The sequence below is a fragment of the Schistocerca cancellata genome, chromosome 8 (assembly GCF_023864275.1).
Source record: "Schistocerca cancellata isolate TAMUIC-IGC-003103 chromosome 8, iqSchCanc2.1, whole genome shotgun sequence".
In the NCBI taxonomy this organism is placed as follows: domain Eukaryota; kingdom Metazoa; phylum Arthropoda; class Insecta; order Orthoptera; family Acrididae; genus Schistocerca; species Schistocerca cancellata.
In genome coordinates, this window is record NC_064633.1 from 328,878,491 (window position 1) to 328,893,776 (window position 15,286).

Here is a 15,286-nt window from a genome sequence, read left to right on the forward strand (position 1 = left end):
TTTAAGTAGTTCTAAATCTAGTGGACTGATGACGTTAGATGTTAAGTCCCATAGTGCTTAGAGCCATTTGAACCATTTGAAAGGAAGTACTGGTTGCACAAAACCGAGCAATAAGAATATGTGATGTTTATCCACGGACATCGTGTAGCTACTACCTTTTCAAGGGACTTTTAACTTCGGCGCGACAGTATGTATATTCGCTAACAAAAACCATAGTGAATAATCCATCACAATTTGAGAAGAACAGTGATGTCCAAACCTACGACACTAGAGGAAAAAATTACCTCTTGTACCCATTGTTAAAGTTATCAGTGGTTCCGAAAGGAATTCAATATGAAGCACAAAATTTTTTGATCATTTGACCAATAACATAAAATATCTGACACGTAGCGAAACAAATTTTAAATATAATATAAAATCTTTTCTCCTGGATAACTGCTATTATTCTATTGACGAATTTCTGCTTAAAAGCTTCTAGGCAGTAAAAAAAAAAAAGAAAAAAAATATTTAAGTGTGCATGCATGAGTAGGACTAAAATAATAATTTGTTCATTAATGTTATCACTAACCATATTTACATATCCTGTTAACTGGCTAGTTTTACATTATTTCCCTAAAACAATCATTCAGAATGTAACTAACTAACTTACTTTACGAATGGAGTCTGTAACGCGCTGCCGTTTACCATTCAACGCGGAGGGGGAGGGGGGGGGAGTGAGATAAGAAGACAGAATAAACGAAAATTGTATTCCTATTCGCAGAGAGATAGTTCTATCGAACTGTCACGGTAGATATCACAGGATTTTCAATGAGACGGTCTTTTGTCATCTGTGGGGAAGAGTCAGTTAGGTCGAATTGTCTGATTTTGTAAGCAATATTTTATGTGTTCAGCGGTATCACAGTGTCGTATAAGACAGCATGACGTGCTAACATCACATTATGTTAAAAATTACGACAAGCAACGAACTTTGGTACTAACCAGAACCCGCAAAACATACTCAAGCCGGTGGAATGTTGATTCGTCAACAAGACAATAGAAAGCAAAACAGATGATAACAAAACTGAAAACTGATCCAACGTACACGTACATAGAAGAGCCAAAACATTATGACCACATGCGTAATAAGCGTCATGATCCATCTTTGGAACGAAATACAGCAGCGATTCTGTGTGGAACGGATGTGACAGGTCCTTGGTATATTATCGAATGTATGTGGTACTAAATAATGTCTAGGCACACGTCACACAAAGCCCTTAAATTACCGGACGGTGGTTTGGTGAGTTCACTATCACGCTCCTCAAATCAATGCAGCACTGTGCTGGCCTTGATACGAGGAGAGTTACCCAGTTGGAACATTCTTACGCCTTCGGGAAAGATACAAAGCGCGAAGGGATTCAGGTGGTTCAAAAATGGTTCAAATGGCTCTGAGCACTATGGGACTTAACTGCAGTGGTCATCAGCCCCTAGAACTTAGAACTATTTAAACCTAACTAACCTAAGGACATCACACACACCCATGCCCGAGGCAGGATTCGAACCTGCGACCGTAGCGGTCGCGCGGATCCAGACTGTAGTGTCTAGAACCGCTCGGACACTCCGGCCGGCGATTCAGGTGGCGAACAATAATGTTCGAATAGTCCACAATTCTCCTGGTGCCTTCAATTACTACCACAGGTTCCAGAATATTTCAGGTAAATGTCAGCCACAGCACAATAATGCCCTATCGCCCTGCGTTAGTGGCGCTGTGTATGCTCCGAGTTGCCATTCGCCTCAACTACGGCATACTCGGTCATGACAATCGACCTAGTGCAAGAAGAAACGTGATTCATCCGACCAGGCGAAACGTTTCTATTGATCCACGGTCCAAGATCTGTGATCCCGTGCCCACTGCAATCGTAATTGGGCCAACATGGGCAAACGTAGGGATCGTCTGCCTGCGGATCCCCATTTTCGACAATGTGTAATAATGGTGCTTTCTGAAACACGTGTGCTTGCACCAATCTTGTAGTCTGTGTTCAGACCTGTCACAGATCCCACGCTATCCTGCCTTACAGAATGGGCAAGCCTTCTACCTCTGCATTCTGTGGTAAAGACTACACGTCCAGCACCTTGTAGTTTCTCAGAGTTTCTCGGCGTCATTGGTTAACGGTGTATTTCCATGTGTTAGCACAGTTGATATTTCCTTTTCATGCACAATATTTTGACGACAAGATGTATTCCTCGAGTGTAGTGAGCCGTGCTGTTACGTGTCTTCGCTGCCTAGACAACAGTCATACTGAACTATTGTTAAAGTGGATGTGATGACAGGTGGAATCTTAATTAATTGAGGGCTGTACCCAAAGGTTTATTAGGTTTTTATTTCAACAGAAGCCTTAATTACGCTGTCCCAGAAACTTGCCGCCGGTCTGAACATATTTCATTTCATGATTATATTGAAGGCAGCGCTCGACGACAGCTGATTTGCTTGGTTGTTTTAATCGGGTGTATCGTACATATTCCTTGCATGTTTCCTAGATGGTTCTAGTAGTCCTCCCGACACAGGACATGACATATTTGCAAGGAATTCGGTGATCTTACAACCCTTGTGAGGCTCTAGAACTCTTTCCTTGTGATCACTGTCATGTACCGAGCGAGGTGGGGCAGTGGTTACCACACTGGACTCGCATTCGGGCATTCGGGAGGACGACGGTTCAGTCCCGAGTCCGGCCATCCGGGATGGTTCCTTTAAAAGGGCACGGTCGATTTCCTTCCCATCGTTCCCTAATCCAATGAGACCGATGACCTCGCCGTTTGGTCTCTTCCCCCAAATCAACCCAACCCATCTCAACTACGTCATGTAAAACCACACTTGCGCCCCAGACTAGATATTACCTGCATATTGTATGACCATAAGCAATCGCGCTTGAATCTCTGGGTTTCGGTAACGGTAATAATACTGAATAAAGTTTCGAAATTCCCCTAGAATATCGTCTTAAGAACATATGGAAAAATTTTCAACGATCTGCCATGAATAGAAATTATAGAAGTGCCCATACCCACACTTGATACTTTTCGTACCCAAAAATCATGGTTGTTCGGTATTTTCTCAGGAACCTCCCATGAACAATTGATGCTTTTATAAACCGCCTAAGGTCCACCTAGGCCACACCTAATGAATGTTTTAAACTTTGACCCTGTACTGAGTGATAGCTTCAGTATGCCCGTTCTTCCTATAGGTATACAAATAGTTGCTAGGTCAACGGCTACCCAAAACACTTGACTCCTTATTTCTGTGATCAATAGAACCCGAGATATGACCCACTAAAAAACCGTAATTTCGCGCTCGGCTTTTTGGAATATACTCGTATTGGTACTGTGTACTGCCATGCACGGACCGATTTAGTAAATATTAAATGTTTTCAAAACATATTTTTTGCTATTTTCTATTTTTTTAAATTAAAAACAAAATGAGGGTACGATTTTGGGCACTTCCCTCTAAATGTAGTTATACTGGTGAGAAAAGGGGCACTTTACTTACGACGCTTCGGACAAAGGCATATACCAGTCAACTTTCCCACTCTTCATCCACAACAGAACTTAAAGAACCTGCAATACGCGGAACAAGGAAAGAGAATTATCTGTCACGCACTTAACACTGATTAGCTAACTATACCCTTGGAAGCACTAAACTTGCACCGCAAATATTGCGGAAATGGAAAATGCTATTGTGTGTGTGAAATCTTATGGGACTTAATTGCGAAGGTCATCAGTCCTTAAGCTTACACACTACTTAACCTAAATTATCCTAAGGATAAACACACACACCCATGCCCGAGGGGGACTCGAACCTCCGCCGGGACCAGCCGCACAGTCCTTGACTGCAGCGCCTGAGACCACTCGGCTAATCCCGCGCGGCGGAAAATGCTATTGATCTGCGGTTTTGACAGAATGGATAGGTAGTCAGTGGCTCGTAATTGTTAGACAATCAAGAGATTGTAATAATACCTTTTTTAAATCGAACAGTGCGTATTGATAGCTGTTAAAATTCATGGTGAACCTTCAGCTGTCCTTTATTCTACACCGTTCGCCACTAGTTTCGCTCAAATGACCATTTTGAACTAAGCTGGCATAAACGGCGGGAAAGTTATACCATAATTTGAACAAAAGTACTTTGCTCTTTTGACCCCACCATAGAGCACAAAAATTTTTTTCACAATAATAACTGTGTAGAATAGTCTCTGTGAAGAAGCAAAGTCCACATCAACAACTAGTGACATCAAACAGCTGCTACTAGCTGTCGATGTGGATTTTCGATCTTCACGGAACCTGTTGTACGTGGTTATTATTGCGAAAATAATTTTACGTACTACGGTGGGGTCAAAAGAGCAAATTACTTTTGTTCAAATTATGGTCTAACTTTCCTGCCGTTTACGCCCGCTTAGCTTGATAATGGTCATTTGTGGCGAATTGTGCAGAATAATGGACAGTTGAAGGTTCAACATGAATTTTAACAATTACATTGCCACTGAGCTTACATAAATGCCTATTAAATTAACAGGCTTAAAGTAGGGTAAATTAGAATGTCAGTGGTATTTGTTGCAGGATTGTAGTGCAAGCCGTTTAAGAGATGTCGTATTTTGAGAAGTTCCCACACTGACACTTGTGCAATACCTGTATAGAACACACTAAAGAACAGCACAAGTACGTACAATAGTTATGTGTATTCTGACCAGTAACGAGACACTTGACCATCACAGGTTGTGTTGAAAACCACCACCAGCAGCGGCAATACACGCTTCCAGTCTGATATGGAACAACTACTGCACAAATGGTTGAATTCAGTGGAGATGTCCGGGGAGGCTGCAGTACTACGTCGTTGCTTATCATCGGGTGTAGTTGGTACGTTCTTGTAGACAGCGTCTTTCAGCTTTCCCTAAAGAAACAAGTCCGCAGCCGTCGAATTCGCAGAACGGGCCGGCTAGGGTACAGGTCCTCTATGACCAGTCCAACGATTTGGATGGAAACAATTAGTGAAGACATGCTGGAGTACTTAATGCACTATAAGCTGGACAGCCATCATGTTGGTGCCACAGGTTCCTCCTAGTCTGCTTCTTGCATTCGTGAAAGATGATGTATTAGAAAGCTACGATCCCTGGGCACTCTCAGTGTTCCATTTTTGAAAAACGGGCTTATTACGGATGGTTCACTACCCCACAACAAACGTTTACAATCCATGGACGCTGACGTTCCACCTGACGAAGCCAACAGGGGTTGTCAACAAACTAATATTGCATGTTTCGGCCTTTTACCTGGCCATAACTGCTAAATGTGGCTTTATCACTATCAAGAGACAAGCTACATCTGGAGAATCCCGTCTTAATGCCCATGTAGAGAAGTTAACACGATCATCGTAACCGTTGCCATGGGTCTCTGGATGGGGAGAGAGAGAGAGATGTCACAGGGATTGAACCTTTGCCGATGTAGAATGCATAGCACACTTGCCTGACTGACACCACTTCCTCGTGCGATTGCGCGGGGACTGACGTGTGAATCAACTGTAACAGCAGTAAGAACGTTAATTTCCTCCTCTTCTGTCGCCACTTGTTTCCTTCTGCTGCGTTGTCTAAGTGTTACAGTACCACTGCACGTAAGTGATTGAAGAGGTTGATAAATAATTGCCGAGATGGTTGACGTCTGTTGGCATATCTTGTACATGCACCGTAGAAAAAAGAACTGGGACTCTTCGTACACTCTCCACACACCATGATAATGTCGGATTTTTCTGCATTGGCAAATACCACCGTCCAGTCACAACCTACTGCTTGGACTGTCACACAGTACTGTAATTGTCTAGCAAGTCTCAGTGCGCTTAAGGAACACACAGGCACACTGTAATAAATTAAAACAACATCGTACCTAGCAACTGAGCAGGTTCAGTGGTACAAACGAAAGTCGCTATGGAAGCTTTTCAGAAAAGGATATCTCTTCAACGACTCGCACTAGAATCCCGCAACAAACACCACTGACATTCTAATGTACCCCTCTTTCCTTTTGTTAGAGTCCGTAGGCACCGTTCCACTTAAAAAGTGTATGTATGGGCAAAAAAGTCGCTTTCTAAGTATTATTACAATCTGTTGATTGGCTAACAGTACCAATCCATTCTGTGAAAAGGACACGTCAGTAGCAGTTTCCACTGCCGCAATATTTTCGGTGTAAGTTTTAGGTGATCCGCCCTGTGTTTTACGAATGAGGTTTAGCCCTGAGGTTATGCTAGTGACGTGTGTCCTCGCCACGTATTTGAACACGGCTGACGCACAGTTGGCGTCGGCGTGTTCGAGGAAGGCAGAAGGAAGCCCGCCTGCCCGCCTGCGGCTCGCGGCTCGGCAGGGAGACTGGGCGGGCGCCAGCCGCGGCTGCTATTAGCGGCCGGGCCGGGAACTGACCCCGCCGACCGTGACAGCCAGCAGCCGAGCGACCGCGTGACGTCACCGGCAGCCCGCTGTAGCGGCAGCGCTGGCGCGCGGAGTGGGGGCCGCAGTGAGCGGAACGGCGAAAAAAACCGGCACCGACGGCCACATCCGCCCACTCGGCTTGTCGCAGTGCTGTCGTAGCAAAGTCCAGCATCAAAACAGAAACTGCACGGGAGTCTAACAACACCGCGGAAAGCTTGACAATAAAATCCATGTTCTGTAGTTTCAGAGACATTTTTACTCTGCCACATCATATTTCGAAGTCGCAGCATCTTCATCAGAGCTTCACCTCTTATGTAAGCACCTTCGTTGCGATGCTAACACACCAGGAACGCTTATCTTTGGGAGATATAGTGGGTTCATAATAGCCATTTGCAAAACTTTGTTGGACTATACACTATGTCTCATTTGTCTTGACAACTCCCAAATAACTTCTTGTCCAGAAGCAAAACAAAAGAATATATCTAGCAAATGTTTAGTTACCAGTTGGAAATTAACCAGCTTGGTATCCTTTCTAGCAACTGCAATTGTTACGAAGATGTGAACAGCAGTACGTCCATTTATAAATAGGACCTGATATGTTTTCGGATTCCGCTCCTCAATCTGTAAAAACGGATCCCTTTTAGCATCGCTTTGTCGTCCGTCAGTTTCTGTCTGTCTGTCTGGCTGTTAATAACCCTTTCTCTCGTGAACGTGTAGACGTATGACGTTCAAATTTGTGTCATATATTAAGGTCTATGGTCCCTTGGAGGTGTAAAAATGTTAAGCTTCCAAGTCACTTCAACAAAAACATACGGCCATTTACGTCACGTGTTTTGACACAAACTCACTCGTCATAACCTATAGAGTAATTCCCCTTGATTCAGAATCATGAAATTCGTAAAGCAGCAAGGTGTCATAGTACAAATAAAGTAAAAAACTCTAAAACTTGTTAAATTGTAATTATGTCACATAATACGTATCTTTTGCCATTTGAACATACACTGAACATTATAACCACCAACCTACTATCGGTATAATCTCGTCCATGCGATAGCAGCGTTGCCTGACGAGGAATGACTGCTAGTCAGACACACGGACGGTGGTGCATTTAGTATCAGTGAGCGTGCTGTGCGTGTGTAAAAGGGGGAAGGCGCGCGATCTACCTGAGTTTGATCGAGGGCATATTGTGATGGTAAAGAAGCTCAGCACGAGGAATTCGGAAGCTGCACGACTTGTTGGGTGTTCGAGGGATACTGTGGTGCTGTGATCAGTGTATCTATTCAAAACGTGGCGAAACCAAGGTGAAACCACGTCCAGACATCGTGTGGTTGGACGGCTACCCCTCATGTCGGACGTCGTAAGCTGGGCAGAATGGTAAAACAGAAATAAGATCAGATTTTAATCCTGATATACCTCCGCAGCTGACACCCCACCCATGTGCCAATTTTAACATCACAACATCCGCAACTATGACTCAAATGGGCGCGTGACCATTGGCACTGGAAATTGGCGCAGAGGCAGAACATTGCATGGTCTGATCAATCCCGATACCTTCTTCATCATGCCGATGAGAGGGCGCGAATCCGTCGTCTTCCAGGGGAACAATACCTCGACACCTGTACTGTGGAACAGAAACAAGCTGGTGGCAGCTCCATTATGCTCTGGGGGACATTCACGCGGGCATCTATTGATCCAGCGAAGCTCGCCCAAGGCATCATTACAGACAAGGAGTATAGTACATTGGTTGTAGATCACGTACACCCCTTAATGACAATCATGTTTCCTGATGACAGTGGCATTTTTCAGCAAGATAATGCGCCATTTCACAGGGCCAGGAGTGTGATGAAGTAGTTCAAGGAACACAGCAGCGAGTTCCAGTTGATGTGCTGGCCCCCAGCTCGTCAGATCTGGACCAGATCGAACACATCTGGGATGCGATTGAAGGACGTGTCAGAGCTCATCGCCCCCCCCCCCCCCCCCCCGGAATTTACGGGAATTAGATGACTTGTGTGTCCAGATGTGGTGCTAACTCCCTCCAGCGACCTAAAAAGGCCTCATTGCTTCCATGCCACGATGCGTCGCCTCTTATTATCCGTGCCAAAGGTGGATTTATCGGCTGTTAGGCAGATGGTCATAATGTTCTTGCTGACCAGTGTACATTGCATTCATCATTCGTCAGAAGCATAACAGATGGATAGTACTGGATGCAGCATAAAATATAAGTTGCACTCATATTCTGATAAGTAAAAAAAAGTGTTTTATTAAGTCTTCTCTCTTTCTACATACATAAACTGAAGTCCGCTTCTCGCTCTTTCTTGTATGTCCAGGGGAGTCTGAGGAACTATTGTACAGATTTTGATATGGTCTTGGAATCCCTAGGACCAATATTTTCCCTGTATCGATATCGATAACAGGCAAAAATAGTTGAGATTCTCGATTCACAGTGTGGATGGACTATATGTACACACGATTAAATTCGTACGGAACACAGCTCGTGGTCGTGCGGTAGCGTTCTCGCTTCCCGCGCCCGGGTTCGCGGGTTCGATTCCCGGGAGGTCAGGGATTTTCTCTGCCTCGTGATGACTGGGTGTTGTGTGATGTCCTTAGCTTAGTTAGGTTTAAGTAGTTCTAAGTTCTAGGGGACTGATGACCATAGCTGTTAAGTCCCATAGTGCTCAGAGCCGTACGGAACACTCGGTTCGCAAGTCGTACTCGTAGTTGGCCAATTTTTTTCTTTATTCGGAAATGCAGTTTTCCTCCTCAAGACCTCTTCGAAAACGTATTAGCGTACCATTCACGTAAACACGATGTTATTAAAAACGTAACTCAAAACTGACTATCACTCTCTTGTATCAGCACACCATCTCCGCGTCAGTCGTGTTCAAGGCAGGCACGTGGAGAAACCTAATTCGTCCACGTGCTAGAGTTGCCAGTACACAAATGAAAGTACAAGGAAAATGCACACTGGTCATTCAGCCAAGCGTCTGCCTTTCACAGGTTTCGTGGACAGAACTATACCCTGAACAAAATCAACACGGAGAGAAGAGCGTAGAAGGTTGCACGATCATCAAGATAAATCTATTTTCAGGTTTCTGTTAAAACTTACAGTAAACCTGCCGCATAAGTTCCTACAATTCTTTGTATATTCCACCACAATTACATTGTGATGCCATACATAAAAAAAATCGCAAGTATAATGGAGCAGAGCGGTCCCAAATTGGGAATTAATGAAAGAAGCTTGCCAGATACTGTATTTCCCTAGCAACCAAGAGAAACCCTCCACAAACATTTGTCGGAGCAGAGAGATTAGAACTACAACAGAATTAAAACTTTATGTACGTTTGTATTGTGTATATGTCTTGAGTAAGTGAATATGTTTCACAGGATTCTGTCTTGGTTTGGCTACGTCGACATTTTCATATCCGACAATGTGGTTCACAAGAACGGTTCCATGAAGAGAAAGTTCATTGTAACTACAGCTCTCATCAGAACCGTATATCGTTAAAGTGCCTGGTCTCTGTACATCTGGTTGTTAACAGGCTTCCCGTATCGGCGATGAAAGTCGTTGACAACAATGCATTGCAGCTAGGGAGTAACATAGATATTCACAAATACGAGAAATGACGTGCGCTTCCCTCTCGTGAGTCTAGCTTTGACATACATAGGAGTGGACAACGTATCTGTGAGACTGTTCGATAATCTGCCTAGTCCTTCCATACCTTCGAAAAGTTCTTGAATTGAAATACGTATCCACAAACTTCTAAATTTTTTCATGTATCCATATAAATACATTTTTTAAATTGTCTCTGCAATTTTTTGTTCAAGTAACACGTTCCAATTCATAACGTTTAAAGTGAATGGATCTAAACACAAACAAACGTCGTCCGAACAAGCCTTGAAGGCCCAACGGCATCGACCGGCCGCCGTGTCATCCTCAGCTCTTTGGTATCTCCAGATGCAGACATGGACGGGCATGTGGTCAGCATACCGCTGTCCCGGCCATTGCCAGTTTCGTGACCGGCGCCGCTATTTCTCAATCAAGAAGCACCTCCACTGGCCTCAGAAGAGCTGAGTGCACACTGCTTGTGAACAGCACTTGGCAGACCCGGATAGTGCCCATACAAATGCTAGATAAGCCCGACAGCACTTAACTTTGGTGATCTGACGGAAACCGGTGTTACCACTGTGGCAAGGTCGTTGGCGTGAATGTGATTTATGGAAAGTGTAATCAACTAACTCAACATAATTCCTCCTTTCTTCTTCCCCCCCCTCCACCCCTTCCCAACATAAGGAAAAAAAATGGCTCTGAGCACTATGGGACTTAACAGCTGTGGTCATCAGTCCCCTAGAACTTAGAACTACTTAAACCTAACTAATCTAAGAACATCACACACACCCATGCCCGAGGCAGGATTCGAACCTGCGACCGCAGCAGTCGCGCGGTTCCGGACTGAGCGCCTAGAACCGCTAGACCACCGCGGCCGGCTCCAACATAAGAACTTCGCTGTTATTTTCCTTGGCGTTTCTGTGAATTTACCATCTGCGGATTTCCACGCTTTCAAGTGAAGTAAACCAATGAAGATCACATTTTTTCCAGTCATTCGCGGTTTAATCTAGTATGCACTGAACTAGTTCAGCGCAGAATGGTTATTGGACCTCGTGGGATATCTACAGGGGTTCGACAAAAATACAGAAACGCCGCGAGAAATGTATGCTTGAACATAAATGCAGACCCTAGCCAAGCGTGCAGGGTGCGCTGTTTTATCCTATGTACATTGCAACTGTTAGTCCTGGTCAGAACAATGTTCTCTATAATTATGAGAGCACTACGTAAGAGTTAAGTCGATTCGAAAGTCGGCAAATTGCTGGTGTTCGTATGGTGGGTGCTTTGGCAACTAAGGCAGCCCAAAAGTGTTGGCGTTTCAAGAGGCACCCTGTCGAGGATTTATACCATATACAGTGTGGAAAAACATTATCCGTTAAGTCACTACTCGGAGGAAAGAGTGTGTCGAGTGATCGTGACAGACGGTCATTGATGTGGATAGTGACGAAAAATGAGAGGACGACAGCTGCAAAATACACTGCAGAACTGAATGTCGCACCCGTGAACCTTCTCAGTACCAGAACGACACAAGGACAGCGGGAAATCCAAAACGAATCATCAGTAACGCCAATGCCTGTAATAGGAAACCGCGGTGCCGAAGTCATAGAACCAGGACTGGAAGAAAGTAATTTGTTCGAATGAGTCTTGTTGCATACTGTTTACAACTTCCGTCCGAGTTTACGTTCCAAGAGTGAAGTATGACGGAGATTCGGTGATGATTTTGGCGGCAATATCGTGGTATCCTATGGGCCTCAACGGCTCCCGGAGGGGTTGCGTTACTGCCAAGCATAATGTGACTATTTTGACTGATGTCGACCCCATGGTACAATGTTTGTTTCCCAATGGTGACGCTATGTGTCGCGTCGTCCAGGACTGGTTTTGCGACCATAAAGATGAACTGTTGCATCTCCCCTGTCCACCACAGTAACCAGATCTCAATATTATTGAGCCTTTCTGGTCTACTTTGGAGAGAAGGATGCACGGTCGCTACCAATCTCCATGAACTTGCCACTATTTTGCAGGAAGAATGGTATCAGATTCCTTTGAAAATTATACAGACCTGTATTTATTCATTCCGAGAAGACTGGAAGCTGTTTGAATGTCAACACTTGTCCTACATCGTTTTAGGCATGTTTATGTGTTGTGTTTTTGATGCTTCCGTATTTTTGCCCACCGCTCGTATATGATTCTGCATACAGTACACTTAAACACTAGCTCTCCTTCTAGAAGCAGTCTGTGGTGTGTCGCTGGAGGAACGAGGCGTTCCAGATCAGTGGATGAATTTGTAAATCATTCCCGCTTTCCAGAAGGGTTGTCGAAGAGATGTGTGGAACCAAATACCCATACCGATGACTTCAGTTTGTTGTAGAATTTTCCAGCGCGTTTTATGCTCACCTATAACGACCTTTCTGAACACTGAAAGTCTTCTGTAGGAATCTGTTTGAATTCCCCAAACAACTGTATTGTTAAACCTGAGTCACTGTGTTTGTCCGCGAGACCCAGATGGTAGTGAAATAGGCGCCCAGGCTGATGCTATATTCCTTGACTTTCGGAACGCATTCGATACCATTCCTCACTGCCACATAGTGAGCAAAATTTATCAATCTATTTACACTAATAATAAAACTGTAAAACCATTGTGTGCTTCTTCTAACACGCTAATCTCAAAAACTACTAAACGACCTAAGCCTAAGAAACGGTAACAAAACACAGAAAATATGCCGGAAAGAACGGCAACAAAAGTAGAAACCATGCTGTGACATAAAGTAGATGGGAAAACATATAAGCTTTATTCCATTAAAATCGGATCACGGGAAGACAGATTTAGTGATTTAAAGTTTCATCTGAAATCTTCTGCTCAACTTAGTACACTCCTGGAAATTGAAATAAGAACACCGTGAATTCATTGTCCCAGGAAGGGGAAACTTTATTGACACATTCCTGGGGTCAGATACATCACATGATCACACTGACAGAACCACAGGCACATAGACACAGGCAACAGAGCATGCACTATTTCGGCACTAGTACAGTGTATATCCACCTTTCGCAGCAATGCAGGCTGCTATTCTCCCATGGAGACGATCGTAGAGATGCTGGATGTAGTCCTGTGGAACGGCTTGCCATGCCATTTTCACCTGGCGCCTCAGTTGGACCAGCGTTCGTGCTGGACGTGCAGACCGCGTGAGACGACGCTTCATCCAGTCCCAAACATGCTCAATGGGGGACAGATCCGGAGATCTTGCTGGCCAGGGTAGTTGACTTACACCTTCTAGAGCACGTTGGGTGGCACGGGATACATGCGGACGTGCATTGTCCTGTTGGAACAGCAAGTTCCCTTGCCGGTCTAGGAACGGTAGAACGATGGGTTCGATGACGGTTTGGATGTACCGTGCACTATTCAGTGTCCCCTCGACGATCACCAGTGGTGTACGGCCAGTGTAGGAGATCGCTCCCCACACCATGATGCCGGGTGTTGGCCCTGTGTGCCTCGGTCGTATGCAGTCCCGATTGTGGCGCTCACCTGCACGGCGCCAAACACGCATACGACCATCATTGGCACCAAGGCAGAAGCGACTCTCATCGCTGAAGACGACACGTCTCCATTCGTCCCTCCATTCACGCCTGTCGCGACACCACTGGAGGCGGGCTGCACGATGTTGGGGCGTGAGCGGAAGACGGCCTAACGGTGTGCGGGACCGTAGCCCAGCTTCACGGAGACGGTTGCGAATGGTCCTCGCCGATACCCCAGGAGCAACAGTGTCCCTAATTTGCTGGGAAGTGGCGGTGCGGTCCCCTACGGCACTGCGTAGGATCCTACGGTCTTGGCGTGCATCCGTGCGTCGCTGCGGTCCGGTCCCAGGTCGACGGGCACGTGCACCTTCCGCCGACCACTGGCGACAACATCGATGTACTGTGGAGACCTCACGCCCCACGTGTTGAGCAATTCGGCGGTACGTCCACCCGGCCTCCCGCATGCCCACTATACGCCCTCGCTCAAAGTCCGTCAACTGCACATACGGTTCACGTCCACGCTGTCGCGGCATGCTACCAGTGTTAAAGACTGCGATGGAGCTCCGTATGCCACGGCAAACTGGCTGACACTGACGGCGGCGGTGCACAAATGCTGCGCAGCTAGCGCCATTCGACGGCCAACACCGCGGTTCCTGGTGTGTCCGCTGTGCCGTGCGTGTGATCATCGCTTGTACAGCCCTCTCGCAGTGTCCGGAGCAAGTATGGTGGGTCTGACACACCGGTGTCAATGTGTTCTTTTTTCCATTTCCAGGAGTGTATTTGCGATGTTTAATCATCACGGTATAGTACACCAAAGAACCAATAGATGGCGCTGTAAGATATTTATTTATTTATTTTTACCTTACAATGGGAGGCCATGACGTTGGGATCACTGATTTACGTCAAACTTTGTACACCTTTAGTAGGCCATTAAAACAACATAATGTGCAAATAGTAAGTAGTTTCACGGGTCTATTATGTTACTGATGTATTTGTGCGAAGGGCTGGCTGTAAGAAGCCGTTGCGGTGAAGTGACTAGCCGGCACGGTAGCTCAGTGTGTTCGGTCAGAGGCTTAGCTGCCCTCTGCAATAAAAAAACTGAGACAATGACTGAACACTGAACTTGAACGGGTGTCATGGGCCACCCGCGCCGAACAAATTCAACGAACAATATTGAAAGAAAAAAGAGGTTAGCTACCGTCTGTAACAAAAAAAAACTGAGGTAATGGATCGACGCCGAAGTCGAACAAGCGTCATGGGACGTCCGCCCTGAACAAACAGAACGAACAATAACGAACACAACGAAATCAACAATAAAAGAAAAAGTGGTTAGCGTTCGCGCTTGGCCAGACGGACGTGAAGGGGGCGACGGTTCAAATCCTGCTAACACTTATTTTCTTTAATCTACATTTTCTCATCACTGGTCACTTCATTTAATTTATGTGAAATTTGAGATTTAATACAATGTAAAAACCCACGCGTATTTTCATGAAGTTGTAGTGAATTTTATTTGTGTTTTGACTATTTACTATTTTTAATTAAATTTTCTTGGACGAGGGACAGGCTTGGAAAATTCAAGAAAAAAAACCTACATAAATAATGATGGGAATGATGTTATTCAGTAATATATTAAGTCACAAGACCTCAACAGTAACGTACAATTACTCGCCGGATGTGCTCTCGACATCATACGTTGCAGGAGGGTGTTTATCATACAGACATGGAAAACAAACTGAAA

At 45.1% G+C, this 15,286-nt stretch overlaps 1 protein-coding gene across 4 annotated transcripts in view; it reads left to right on the forward strand.

Moving 5' to 3' along the window:
• The window catches only part of LOC126094841 (uncharacterized), a 255,530-nt gene that overhangs the window by 71,516 nt on the left and 168,728 nt on the right, over positions 1-15,286 (forward strand). The window lies entirely within an intron of this gene.